Below are 14,140 nucleotides of genomic sequence, written 5' to 3' on the forward strand. Positions count from 1 at the left end.
ATACAGCAGACTGGTTAGCTCATTTATCATGAGAATCCTTCTGACGCACTTGTGCCTTCTCAATTTGCATTTGGGCTAGCTGCCATGCTGTGGACAAACGTTCCACCATGTCTTCTCTGTAATCTCTTATGTTTATTACTCTTGGTCTGTATTAATGCTCAGAGCTTCATCTGTTGGTAGGCGTGGATTTCGCCCATATAACAGGTAAAAAGGGCTCTCCCCTGTTGAGTTCTGCACACTACTTCTGTAGGTTAATAATACATATGGTATCTGCCGGTCCGATTCCTGCCACTTTTCACAACACTTTTAGCCAACATATCTGTGAGGGTTCTATGAAGTCATTCCACTAACTCATCTTTTTGGGGTGGTATGCAGTAGTATTAGTTTTGGTAATCCCCATGAGCTTGTAAACATCCAACATCAATCTGGACAGAAAAGCTGTTCCTCGGTCAGAAAGCAGTTCTGAGGGTACTCCATGACGACTTATAATTCCTCTACAAGTAACTTTGCTATAGTAGGTGAAGTTTGATCAACAGTAGCGAACACTTCCAGCCATTTTGTCAAGTAGTCCATGAGAACTACCACATAGTTTTTCCCAGTGCTGCTACAAGGGAACTTGATAATGTCCACCTCAACGTGGTCAAAGGCACCACCCACTGAAATTGGGGTCAGGTACAGCTTGATAGGTTTTCCCACTTGTCGTGAAGCACATACCTCACAGGCTCTACTCCATCTACTGATGTCACTATGCATGTTTGGCCACCAATATGTTTTACCTATCTGACTGTGGATCTTTGCATCTCTAAGGTGCCCTGCAAACCTCCCTTGATGTACTTCATGAAACACACGTAATCTATCTTCCTTTGGTAACACAATCCTTAAAGACATATCAGCTGTTACATGATACAAGGTGTCATCTATGACAACATACCTGGATTTCCCTAGGATCAGTTCCCTAGCTTTCTTATCTTCCATTGGAAGCGCTCCTGTCTGTAGGTACTACATGACAATTTGTAATTCTGGGTCCAATGCTTGCCTCATATTCAACGGAACTTCCTCCCCTGCTTGTTTCCAAAGGTATGCTGTCCAGTGGCACACCCTCCCTGTCCTTTGCTGAAGATACCTGGGATTGCAACTCACTAGCTGAGGCAGTCTGTCTAGGCGGTGTGTCTGCTGTTACATCTACACAGCCAACCTCAGTCAATGCACATCTAGATAAGCTGTCTGCTGACTGGTTCAATTTGCCGGGTCGGTAGTGAGTCAAGCTCTTGCAATGCTAAACCCCAGCGAGCCAACTTTCCTGAAGGATGAGGGGTATTGAGTAGTGACAAAAGTGCCTCATGGTCAGTGTACACGTCACACTTATGACGATAGAGGTAAACATGACAGTGTTTTACTGCCCACACTACTGCCAATGCTTCCAATTCTGATACTCCATACTTTTTTTGTGCGATTAAAGGGTTCTACTGGCATAGCAAAGAGGCTTGGGCCTACCATCTTCTTAATTCTGAGATAGCACAGCTCCCAGTCCTGTACCAGAGGCATTTGGTTCTAAGATGAAAGTCTTTGAAAAGTCTGGGAAAGCAAGTACTGGAGCTTGAGTTAGTGTCTGTTTCAAGTGATCGAATGTATGTTGACAATGTGCAGTCCAATTGTATGGCACATCCTTCTTTGTCAGTGCATACAAAGGTGCAGCTACTTGTGAGAACGGTGGTATAAACCTCCTGTAATACAACTCCAGGCCAAGAAAAAATCTTGAGTTGCTTTAAATTCTGCAGTCTTGCATAACTTCTCACAGCCTCAACTTTCACTGGGTCTGCATTCACCCCTGCATGTGATACCACATATCCCAAATACTTTGCTTCTGTTTTGATTAGGTAACACTTCCTGGGCTTTAATCTTAAACCCGCAAGTTGTAGCCGGCTTAACACTTCCTGCAGATTACTCAAGTGCTCTTGAAAGCTTTGTCCCATCACTAAAATGTTGCCAAGGTACACAATGCATTTGTGCCTTGCTAAACCACGTAATGTTACTTCCATCAATCTTGAAATGTGGCTGGTGCATTGCACAGCCCAAATAGCATTACTGAAAATTCATACAACCCTTCATGGGTCACGAACACTGTTTTTTCCTTAGACTCTGGTGACATTCCAACTTGCCAATAGCCAGTGGCTAAGTCTAGGGTAGAAAAGTACCTCATTCCTGCTAGTAGATCCAGGGAGTCATTGATGCGGGGTAGGGGAAACTCATCTAGTTTTGTTATTGAATTCAGATGACAATAATCCACACAGAAACGGATCGAGCCATCTGGTTTTGATACCAATACTATTGGACTAGCTCAGGGGCTTGCAGAATGTTCAATTACACCATTCTTCAACATTTCTTCAACCATTTCCTCAACTTTCTTGCGCATGGAGAAAGGGATTCGACGAAGAGATTGCTTAACTGGTGCGTGCTCCCCAGTGTTGATCTTATGTTGTACTAATTCTGTGCGACCTACCTCCTTAGGATCAAGAGCGAACACTTCACTAAATTCTTCAAGCACTGCTTTTTAGCCATCCTTCTCTGTTTCATTTACATTTCCCCATTCCACATCTAGCATGGTCAATTAGTTGTTTCTCCCTAAATGACTGGTCCCACATTTGGGCAGTAATGTCTGCAGGCTCCTCTGAGGTTTCTGCTGCTGTATCTAGGTGTAATACCTGTGGTAGCTCATTAGTGGGTATGACTTACACTGGCTGTGACTGACCTAACGTTGTGCCTACTTCTAAGATAACTGGATACGTTGCATGGTTTTCCACCAGGATTGCTACTCTTTCTAACTGATCTGCATTCACCAATACTTCAATTGTCACTTCATGATCCTCCTTAGTTAAACATGAGTCTAGCAACAGCTCTTTCTCTTCTGCTGTTCAAGCAGCTGTTGCCCTACCTGTAACAATCTTGCCATGCCTGCCACATACAGGTAATGCATTCAGCAATTTACTTCCACACTGTGTTGTGTGCCTGTCTTGATGGTGGAAGATACATCTGTCTTTCCAGTGGTTGGTCCTGAATTTCCAATTGCTGTACTAGAGGCTTCTACATGAGTGCCTTCTTGCCCTACCATTGGGTTGGCAGTTTTCCCTTGCCTGTCATTTCCATTTAAAAGATCAACTGCTTGTCCATCCTTATTAAGTGGCTGAAACACACAAAATCCAAAGCGAGTCAGCAGTTCAGTACCCAGTAAGAGGTCCAGAGTTGCTCCTTTTGTACAAGAATTGTAGCACAATATTCCTTATCACCCAGTCTCAAGGAAACAGGTATTTGACTAATAATGTTTATCATACCTCCACCATAGTTGTTCACCACAATACTAGGAGTCTGAAACTTTCTCTGAATCTGTATTTTCCACTCATCCATAGTCTGGTTAGGGTTTCTCAATTTCCCAAGAATATCCAGTAGACATGTTATAGATACTATTGTGACTGGGGAGCCGGTGTCAACCAAAGCCTTCACAGGGTGGCCCTCCAATAAAACCTCCACATGTATAGATGGGCTCAGTGCTGGATTGTTCGATTCATCTTTTGGCTTTACAACATGTGTACCTTCTGTCTGCAGGGCTAATGCCTCCTGGAGCTCTGCATCCTGTAACTCCTTCCTTAATTGATCAACTCTCTGTCGAATGTGCTTAAGTTCTGCTCCTTTCTCATGCTCATGGCTAGAAACATAGTTGGATGATGTTTTACCACTTGGCAGCCTCCCCATTTGTCTCTTCGATTCTAATAGTTTCCCTCATCGTAACTGGAGGCATTGCTTCTTGAAATGACCACTCTGTCCACACAAAAAAGCACTTGCAATCGCTATCATGGAGTGTCTCTTGCACCTGCTGCCTTCCTGGTAAGCTTCCCTCTGGTATTAGTCTGGGTGGTCTTGGCATTAACGTCACTTACTAATCACGTAGTTTCTCTTCTTTTAGCCTGGCTTTCATTAACAACTGGTCAAATGTTCCTTCATTTCCAGCCACTTTAAGTCTTATCTCTGGTTTTAAACCAGCAACAAACTGATAAGTAAAAACGGCCTGACCCAATTTTTCTGCCTCAACACTGCCTCTATCTGTGAATAGGTTAAGCACGCTGGTACAGTCTGTTAAGGTCTTGTGCATATTCCTCAACACTTTCTTTTGGCTGTTGCTTCTGCTCATGAAATAGTCCACTCTGAACAGACTTGATACATACCGGATTGAATCGCTCAGTCAAAGTAGCAGTAAGAGCTTCATACGAGGTTCTTTGGTGAGACGGACATGTCCAATAAAAAGCATAAGTCTGTCCCTGTAATCGAGTCACCAAGTTAACTAACTTTGCTCTCCCTTCCGAATGGCAAACAGAGGCCACTAGCTCGAATTGTTCTAGCCATTCTTCAAATGGTTCTGCTTCTGAATTACCATCATACTTCATCACTGGTGGAACCTGGAAACTCATTGGCGATAATTCATAATGGTTCAGTGACTGTGAAGTGGGTTTCACAGGTGGCAGCGATGATGGAAAGGGTCCGCTTACCATCGGCAAACTGCGAGTAGCACTGCTTGGCAGAAGACTCACGGAGCTCATATTAGTCATGGGAATAAGTGATGGCACTGATGACTCGTAATTGGAATGTGCTCTGTAGGCGGAGCCATGAGGAAAGAGGAATTCGGAGGCTGACATGTTTAGTCCAGCTGTATACCCGGTTGACTCACGGGCAGCAAGCGTAGTTCGTACAGTTGACAGTGGAGCTCCATAAGACATTAGCGACAACCCAGGGGTACTCTGTGCACTACTCTGCACAACACTCAGATCAACTACACCAACATTTGACCGTGGTTCATACCCAACAGACTGTTGAGGTAGACTAAGTACTTGAGTCTTGAACAGCCATACTAACGGTGGCGCTGCGCAACGAGGCCCCGTTAATGCTTGCTACTGGATGCTGCTCCAGTGTACTGGCGTGTGATTGTACCTCAGACAATAAATTATTTGCACGCAATGTGTTTAATTCTAATTGACGCTCATTACCCTCTATGATGAGCTGCTCCACTCTCCTGGTCTGGTATTCCAACTGCTTGGCCAGGGACTTCACTGATTCTCCTCTGGCCTGCTTCGCTGTCTCCAGGTCCACTTGTAGCTTCTCCGCTATAGTTTTCCATTCATCGGCATCCTGCTCTGCCTTTATGACCCTTTCCTAACTTTCCAGTAATCGTTGCCTCAATTCTTCCAATAAGTTCGATGTCAGGTTGGTCTCCCAGCGGTTCTTCAGAATGCAACTTATCGTTTTCAACTTGAAGAAGTTGTACCTCTTGCTGGGTGTTATCCAGTTGAACGCGTAGAGCTTTTGTCGCCGACATTCCTGTACTGTTTGATTCGGACAAGCCCCCAAATGTAGTTGGTTATGATTCTGCTAGAGAGAAGACACGACAAATAACCACCTCGTGTTAGCTCACATGACCAGACTACTCATTTTTAAGCATACCACTCAATACAATTTACAGTTATTAACCTACAATAAGTACTTCCCTATACAAATACAAATACATACTATTACATACATCACCTGGATACACGAGCAGAGTGCTTATCCATACCTAATCCCAACTAGAATGCTGACCACATGCACCGTTTTCCTGTCCGTTGTCCCTTTCGTCCTAGTACCATAGATCTTCAGCTCCTCATTACGGAAAACTAATCCCCTTCCGAACCCCTGGAACTGTCCCAACTACCCCCAGGCCGTCAATCCATCCTACCCCTAACACGTCAATTGTCAATACCTCAACATTTGCGAACAATGCAAAGGTACGTACCCAATTACAAAATGCACTTGCCCCACCTTATTGGTGGAGATTCCCCTACCCAGTATGCATAAGTGGGGTGCATGCACCCCACTACTACAGTACCACTCAACTTTGAGTGCGAACTATGCAATCACCTTGACAAGGCTTTTGTACAGCTGTTCTTATCCGACATTTGACAAGGGTGTAATTTTGGTTACACAGGCCCACACTCCGCATACATGGTGCACAACCTACAATGCGCATTTGTGAACCCATCTGTTTTGGGTGACCCCCTTGCTCAGAGTGCACTCAAACTAGAACCTTTCAGTGCCTCACCTGTCTACACCTGTGGGCTTTAGCATTACCAATTTTATAGATCCCTCTGTATGTGCTCTTAATTACTATGCAGTAGATGATGCATCTTCCATAGTTAACAAGCTCGGAACCCTAATATCCTTATTACATTTGAACACTTCACGAAGATCCCTGATATTTTATACAACTCAAACACTTCATTCTGTGAATTATCCCAACATACGTTAACACAGGTACTAGAGTTATGCATCATAATAATTTGTAGCATTTGTTACTGTTATGCATATTCATGTGTAGGGTCACATTAACCTACATTGCTTGTGTTGTGTGCATATTGATATGGCAGCTGAACTTAGTCATGTAGATTCATTGTACACAATATGGGGTACACAGAATATCACCAGAGGATACATTGTATTCACTTAAAACATGTCACATATTTATGGTTGTGCATGTCCCATAGCCATGGTAAATGGAACAATATTTGTCATCAATTCTCACGGTCAGTACATAAGAAGCTATTCAAAGGGGAAGCAGCACTTGATGGCTCGTTCCAGTAGTGGTAGACCTCATTTATGGTAGCAACATGACCACTGTGGTAGTTATAATTACAGAGATACATATTGATTGTACTACTACTATACACATCACATCATTCATAGATTCTGATGTCATTGAAGATTAATTACCATCACGTATGGTAGTATTACATAATCATAATGTACCAGTAATGAGTGGTATGGTAAATCAGAGTTACAGTCAGTGGAAGAATTGGATTTTGTCACTCATGATGTTGTATTGGTTGTGAGCTTTGATATTGTATGCGTACAGCAATAGTACTGGAACATTAATTCAATTGTGGCAAATGGATACCACACAAGTTCTGCAAAAATATACATCATCATGTGTTATGTTTTAAATCACTGTTAACAACCATTTTGGGGGAAATTTGGTGCAAATTGCTGAACTTAGTTAAAAGTAATTCAGTCCAAAGATGCATGTGTTATCACTAATGCAACTTACCAATAAATGCTATGTTCAAACTGGTTACTTTGTTGCGACTAAATCTTCCTATGTTTGTTTGTTGCAGCTAAATGTAGTTATGTGTTGTAATTATATGTGTTTATTTGTTGCGACTAAATGTTTGTAATGTTTGTTACGACTAAATGTTGTAATGTTTATTGCGACTTAATGTTTGTATTGTTTGTTGCGACTTAATGTTTGTAATGTGGGCTGTGACTAAATGTTGGTAATGCTTGAGTATGGTAATCTTGGGTGTATGTACTGTGGGTTGTAATTTCTGTCAGGTATAGGCACTATTGGGTGAAGTCACAATGGGGCATAGGCACTATTGGGTGTATTTACTGTTGGGTGTTATTAATGTCTTATAAGTTACATCATCAAAGTTAGCATTAAGCATGGCACAACTGGGACAGGGATAGCACACGATTCCCCTTCAAGCAAATGTGCCTCACCTCAGTTGCCCTACCTCCCCCAAACAGTTGTATGTACGTATGTGTATACATGTATGTGAAGTGATGTTTCTATGTAGTTATCATGTGAAGTAATGTGCTTAAAGTTTGGTGCGGTGGAAGGGTGGTCTGTGTAGGGCATGCTGTAACGTGCCGTGATGTGTCATTAAGGTAGCATGTTAATTATAGCAAATACATTTAACTATGTTTCTTTTACTGTATGTAATTGTGTATAACTACACACATGATGATGAGTGTACTTTGGATATTCAGCTCATAAGTTGATATTGTGTTACTATAGTGTATTTGTTTACCTAAATAGTTGTTGTTACATGTTAACATTTATGTAAGATAATAGCCAATACATTTAACTATGTTTCTTTTACTTTATGTGATTGTATATAACTACACACATGATGATGATTGTGATTTGGATATTCAGCTTGTAAGTTGATATTATGTTACAATAGTTTATGTACCACTCTGCGTGGGAAGTTCAAAGGCACCGCCAGTGCCATAATTTGTATATTGCACTGCTGCAGACCGCAGCGAGTGCATTATAATTTATAACGCACTGGTTGCGGTTTTGTAGACCACAACGAGTGCATTATAAGTTATAATTCACCGACCGCAGTGCAATATACGGATATTGCACTGGCTGCGGTTTTATGCAGCATAGCACAAGTGCCGGTGGCGAAGACCACTACGACACCTCACCTAATAGGTGGAAGGACACTTCACAGATCACTCGAATTCTTTTATAGCCTGACATGTAAAGGTCGATTGTGGGCCATAACGTCACCAATACGTATAATGTTTACAAGCAGCCAATGGCGATCGAAAAAGCCAACACGGGTGGCCACAACTCTAGTCTACATATATATAAACGTACTTATACACCGTATTAGTCTGGTGCCATCTTAGCCCAGATTAAACTGTAGTCCACTTCGACAATGACTCAATAAAACAAATATATTCTAAATAATACTAACCTTTACGTTCGATTGTGGTAACCAGTTTTGTCATGCCACCAGATTCGAATTTAGCCAGTGTGAATAGTAAGAATTAGACTAGTATCGTTTAGTAGTTGGGTTTTGTTTACTTAAAACGTCTATTTAGCTACTTTTTTTTGCTCGAGGGAATCACTATGGCGATTAGTCTGGCGCTTAGTCTATATGATGATTGAGTGATCACGCTGGCATGTTGAGCACTACATAATGAGAGTCGAACAACGAATGCAGGTTAGTGATATAACCCATAGCGTACTAGCTTTCAATATCTCAGGTGGCTGCAGTACTGCAGGGGGAACGTCATCGCAACGTCCGGCTTGGTTACCCACAATCGATGTTAGAAACCTGGCCTTTATAAGTGTTAAAGCTGTCTTGTGAGACTCTTCCCACCTATTAGGTGAGTGGTACATAACAGTTATACAACATGCGCTCGTGCTCTGCCTGAATAAACGCACTTGCCTTCAGGCCTAACGGCCCTCAGGCTCGTGCGTTTATATCAGGCAGAGCACTCGTGGCCGTTGTATAACTATATAATATGTACCATGAAGCCTCCTAACTTCAAATGCAAATTTTAGGATATATATCCTATAAACCCTGGCTGGCCATGGTACATTTAAGTTAAACTATAGCCGGCAATGGCTCATCTATGGTTGGCCATGGTACCTCTCTGGTTTGCTGTGAAAAAATGGCCTTGATGTAGGAACAGTACCGCCAAATTCTTTATACAAAAACTCAAGCTGAAATCGATTGTGGGAACATGATGAAAACCATACTTTTGATTTTTCATCCTACAGCACTCAGACAGAAGCAATTTGTCACCCTTGCCATCCTATGAGTTGAGAAACATTGGTTTAAGATGAGAACTAGTGCTATAGCATATTCATAAGCAGTTTGCTGCATATTCGAATATGGACACACCCACTGTTTGAGTAACATGAGATGAACACTCTGCAGCGAAGCTTACCCCTGTAGATGCTTGGTAAATGTAGTGAACAGTCTGTAAAACGAAGCAGTGGCTTTTTGTAAGATCACTTAATTGAACTTATCTGTGATACTGTTAGGACTTACCCGTTCATGTTAAGAAATGTAGTCACAATATTAGTTGCTGCTGTCCCATAATCGAATTTCACAAGTTGGTCATTGGTCAGTCTCATATTGGTTTGGGTGATTAATCGTCCACAGGCTCTTAGCCTGGATTGGCATGGTACATATCAGTTGTATCACATGTCCTCGTGATTTGCTTGATACGTACACCCATGCTCTCGTTACTCAGGCACATGATACAGCTACGTATTACTTGTTTACCTAAATAGTTGTTGTTACATGTTAACATTAATGTAAGATTGTAGCCAATACATTTGACTATGTTTCTTTTACTTTATGTGATTGTGTATAACTACACACATGATGATGATTGTGATTTGGATATTCAGGTGGTAAGTTGATATTGTGTTACTATTGTGAAAACCATACTTTTGATTTTGCATCCTAAAGCACTCAGGCGGAAGCAATTTGTCACCCTTGCCATCCTATGAGTTGAGAAACATTGGTTTAAGATGAGAACTAGTGCTATAGCATATTCACAAGCGGTTTTCTGCATTTTCGAATACGGACACACCCACTGTTTGAGTAACATGAGATGAACACTACAGCGAAGTTTACCCCAGTAGATGCTTAGTAAATGTAGTGAACAGTCTTTAAAAGGACGCAGTGGCTTTTTGTAAGATTGCTTAATTGAACTTATCTGTGATACTGTTAGGACTTGCCCGTTCATGTTAACAAATGTAGTCACAATATTAGTTGCTGCTGTCCCATAATCGAATTTCACAAGTTGGTCGATAATTATAATAAACTCATTGGTCAGTCTCGTATTAGTTTGGGTGATTAATCGCCTGCAGGCTCTTAGCCTAGATTGGCATGGTACATGTCCGTTGTATCACATGTCATTGTGATTTGCTTGATACGTACACCCATGCTCTCGGGCAGTCATTTACTCAGGCACATGATACAGCTACTTATTACTTTTTTGCCTAAATAGTTGTTGTTACATGTTAACATTAATGTAAGATTATAGCCAATATATTTAACTATGTTTCTTTTACTCTATGTGATTGTTTATAACTACATACATGATGATGATTGTGATTTGGATATTCAGTTAGTAAGTTGATATTGTGCTACTATAGTGTATTTGTTTACCCAAATAGTTGTTGTTACATGTTAACATTAATGTAAGATTATAGCCAATATGTTTCTTTTACTTTATGTGATTGTGTATAACTACATACATGATGATGAATGTGATTTTCAGAGAGTAAGTTGATATTGTGTTACTATAGTGTATTTGTTTACCTAAATAGTTGTTCTTGCAACAAGAGTTGTAATATTTTGGGGGTTGTCGAAATGCCAATACAGCCTGTACAGAAGTGCTGCTACAAATTCACTTTTGGTCGTATGTATACTTCTACCTTGCTTCTGCTGATGGTATAGAGAACTGTTTGTCATGAAGCCAAGTGATCAAGATGCTAAACTGGCTTAGCTCTCCAAGGTTATAAGCTTATTAATAAGCTTAAATCAGCTGAAACATTTATAAAAACTGTACAATGTGCTCTCCATTTATATTACAAAACTGAATTACCTAACTTCTTGAAGGAATACTTACAAAAACCACGAAGTCTTTATAGAGTACTTTCTTACTGGATATAAGCTAACACTAGAGCACACTTTAGTCCTAACCCAACTGCTAATTTGTTGTAGAATGCGAGTTATAATTTTTCCCTTTAAACTAGAACTAGTCTTACAGTTTACACACTAGAGCCTTGATATTTTCAAGATACACTATACAAACTATTCTGCATTTTTATTTTTGTCTTTTAGCTTCTCAATCATCAGATACTCAACTTCCGGTTTGACACAGCCACCAATCTTTTTTTTCTTCATTTCATGCTATTTATCACCTGAAGTTGCTATCAAAAAACTGCAAGCGCTCCTTTTTAGCAAAATTATTACAGTAACTCATCCAAAATTTTCATGCCTTTGCGTGAAAAATGACATGCTAATTCTATTTTTAAAAGGATATAGAATAGCAAGGGGCGTGCCTGTTGCTTAATGCACAAGTACTAAACATTCAGTAATAGCCACAGACTAAGTAACGACTATCAAGACACACGGTAGTGTGTCGTGCGGCCCAAGAAACCGGCGCGCCACACCGTGAGTACATTGACAGGAAATAAGAAAACGTCATTTTCACACTTTTGTATCTCGGTGATACCTTATCCGATTGAAACTAAATTTGCTGCAGAGTTGCCCGCCAGTTAGGGGAGTCTACATTCCAAATTTGAAGGAAACCACTCAAGCCATTTCCGAGATCTGAGTGGCCAGAGTTTCGTTTTTTTTCTTCACCTTTTGCACATCTGCAAAAATTGCTATAAAACGCAAACGCGTCCTCCGATCGCCTTGAAATTTGGCACACAGAAAGAGAGTCCAAAGGCAAATTCTAGCATCAAATTTGGTGCAAATCCGATGAATGGTTCAGGAGTTATAACCGATTATTTGCGTAAAACAAGATCGATTTGTTGTCACGCCTACAGGGTAAACCGCTTCATGTAATGAGTTGAAAATTGCTATGTAGATGGAGTAACCATCGTAGGAGTGCCTTTTGGTGGTTTGAAAGGAATCGAGATTAAGACCACGGAGATATGACACAAAACCCAACCTGTGTCACAATTACGCGATCAATTTTTAGTAATAAAAAAAGTATTAGTTTTTACACCTATTAGGCAAACCGCTAAGAGCAATGAGCTGAAAATTGGTGTATAGCTGAAATAATCTTCATAGAAAGTCCTTGCAGTAGTATAGAAGAATTGGAGTACAAACCACTCAGTTATGATTCGAAAGCCAATTACGTGTAGCAAATGCGAGATCGAGATACTCTAATAGAACAGTCACCCTAATAGAGCATTCAGCTAATTTATTTACTCCATTATAGAATTCTATTACATTACAAATTATTCTGTAGGGACTTCAGCTGCAAACAGTTAATCTTATAGACAGTTCAGCAAGAAGCAAGTCACCCTGTGGAGAGTTAAGCTACAGTTGTATCACTGTAGAGATTCAGAACATTACAAGTCACACTGAAGAGAGTTCAGCTATAAACAAGTCATGCACCCTGTAGGGAGTTCACCTACAATTAAATCACTCTCTAGAGGATTCAGCTACACACAAGTCACTGTGCAGAGAGTTCAGCTACAAACAAATTACCCTGTAGAGAGATCAGCTACAAACAAAACACTTTGCAGAGAGTTCAGCTACAAACAAATCAATCTTTAGAGAGTTCAGCTACAAGCAAATCAACCTGCAGAGAGATCAGCTACAAACAAATCACCTTATACACAGTTCAGCTAGAAACAAATCACCCTGTAGAGAGTTCAGCTACAAGCAAATCAACGTGCAGAGAGATCAACTACAAACAAATCACCCTGTAGAGAGATCATCTAAAAACTAGACACAATGTAAGGAGTTCAGCTACAATTAAGCAATACACCCTGTTGAGATTTCAGCTACAAACAAATCAACCTGTAGAGCAATCAGCTAGAAACAAATCACCCTGAAGAGAGGTCAGCTACAAAAAAATCATCCTGTAGAGAGATCAGCTACAAACAAATTACCCTGTAGAGACTTCAGCTACAAACAAATCAACCTGCAGAGAGATCAGCTACAAACAAATTGCCCTGTAGAGAGATCAGTTACAAACAAATCAACCTGCAGAGAGATCAGCTACACATAAATCAACTTGTAGAGAGATCAGCTACAAACAAATCACCCTGTGGAGATCAGCTAGAAACTAGACACAATGTAAGGAGTTCAGCTACAAGCATATCACCCTGTAGAGAGTTCAGCTAAAACAAATCAACCTGCAGAGAGATCAGGTACAAACAAATCACCTTATAGATAGTTCAGCTACAAACAAATTACCCTGTAGAGAGATCGGCTACAAACAAATTAACCTGCAGAGAGATCAGCTACACACAAATCAACTTGTAGAGAGATCAGCTACAAACAAATCACCCTGTAGAGAGATCAGCTAGAAACTAGACACAATGTAAGGAGTTCAGCTACAAGCAAATCACCCTGTAGAGATTTCAGCTGCAAACAAATTACCCTGTAGAGAGATCAGCTAGAAACTAGACACAATGTAAAGAGTTCAGCTAGAAGAGGTCACCTTATAGAGAGTTCAGCTACAAAGAAACCATCATGTAGAGAGTTCAGCTGCAAACAAATCACTCTGTATAGAATTCAGCTAGAAAAAGTCACCTTGTAGAGAGTTCAGCTACAAAGAAACCGCCATGTAGAGAGTTCAGCCTCAAACAGATTACCGTGTAGAGAATTCAACTACAAACAAATTGCCCTGTAGAGGGATCAGCTAGAAGAAGTTACCTTGTAGAGAGTTCAGCTACAATGAAACCATCATGTAGAGAGTTCAACTACAAAGAAAGCACCATGTAGAGAGTTTAGCTGCAAACAAATCACCTGTAGAGAGTTCAGCTAGAAACAAATCA

The sequence above is a fragment of the Dysidea avara genome, chromosome 14, assembly GCF_963678975.1.
Source record: "Dysidea avara chromosome 14, odDysAvar1.4, whole genome shotgun sequence".
Lineage (NCBI taxonomy): Eukaryota > Metazoa > Porifera > Demospongiae > Dictyoceratida > Dysideidae > Dysidea > Dysidea avara.